The following is a 1,349-nucleotide window of genomic DNA, read 5'->3' as shown; positions in this document are numbered from 1 at the left end:
AAAGTGGGCATTTAGGGCTGTGACTGCCGCGCCGCCGCGTAGTCGTCAGGGGTTCCTGTGTGCGGTAGGTGCTTGAATAAAAGGTAGATTTCCTCCCCTGCATATTGGAGTAGCAACAAGCATTTTACTGCGCTATCCTTTTCCCTTGTGGCGATGGTAATTTTCTAGGCGACCTAACCAGGTCTGCCACAGCGGCGCAGCCGTGGAGGGATTCACTGAATGGCAGCAGGACTCCAGAGGTCGGGTTTTGGGGAGCTGCTGGCGCAGGGGACTGGGCGGCGTTACCTTGATCTCCCATTGCACTAGATGTAGGTGAAGAGGGGTGGCTTGCCGAGGATGCTGGTGTCTTGTGGTGGGCCTGGGCGTGTAGGCGTCGGTGCAGGATCCGGAAATCGTGTGGTTTGCGCGCTTTCAGTGGTGTGCCACTCACTGGGCTGTTGCGGGCTAGTGCTGTGCTTTTTGGCTCCTTCTGGACATCCGCACCCCTTGTGGTGTGGGGCCGGAGACTTCCGGAAGCTTCTGTGGCAGGTGGGGGGGCAGCTGTGTCTAAAGACTGTGACCAGGAAGAGCTGCTTGCAACAGGCTGAGTCAAGCAGGGTGTAGGCTGTTACCCTATGAGGCAGGGCAGAAACAGCGTGTGCTGCCTACTGGAGCAGGACAAGAGCAGCGTGTGTTGATCCCTTTCTCCGTCGCCAATGTTACAGCCACAGGGGGGCTTCCTCCCGACACCGAGGATCACGCGCTGCCTAACCAGCGCGCTGCAGAAATAACAAGGCGCACACTGCAATCTGTGTGGCACGGAATGCCCGCTGGCTTTGCCCATCTTTATTTTATATGCTCGCTCACGCCGGCAGGCGTGAGCGCAGGGGTGGTCACGATGTAACGCGTGCCAGCGGTAAACGCCGGTGCGCCAACCGTCACACTGAGCACGTGAGTTGAGACCCCAAATATTCCTCTTTAGAGATTCTGGTCTTCCTTCTCATAGTATTAACCAAAAGGCCAATTCACTCAGCGAGTCTAGAAAAAACATGTCCTGCTTTAAACAACGTGTTCTTCAGGGGATCAGTGCTACTCTAAGCCTAAGGATTAAGGAGGCAACTTTAAGCACATGGTTGGTCAGCCAGAAAATCTGTTGTTATCACTTTTGTGTGGCATCACCAAACTTATATTCCCAACTGCCTCTTAATTTCTTTTATAGTTACTGGTTGAAATTGAACCTTGAGGGATGCATTAATAGGAGTATACAAATCATTGAGTTGTAAATGGAAGTTCATAAGAAGTGACATTAAAAAGTCATGGGTGAAGAGGCTTTCCTGTGGCTATTTCTGCATCTCCTCAATTTGGCGACC

Source organism: Lissotriton helveticus, chromosome 7 (assembly GCF_964261635.1).
Source record: "Lissotriton helveticus chromosome 7, aLisHel1.1, whole genome shotgun sequence".
Lineage (NCBI taxonomy): Eukaryota > Metazoa > Chordata > Amphibia > Caudata > Salamandridae > Lissotriton > Lissotriton helveticus.
Note: the sequence above shows the minus strand (reverse complement) of the source record.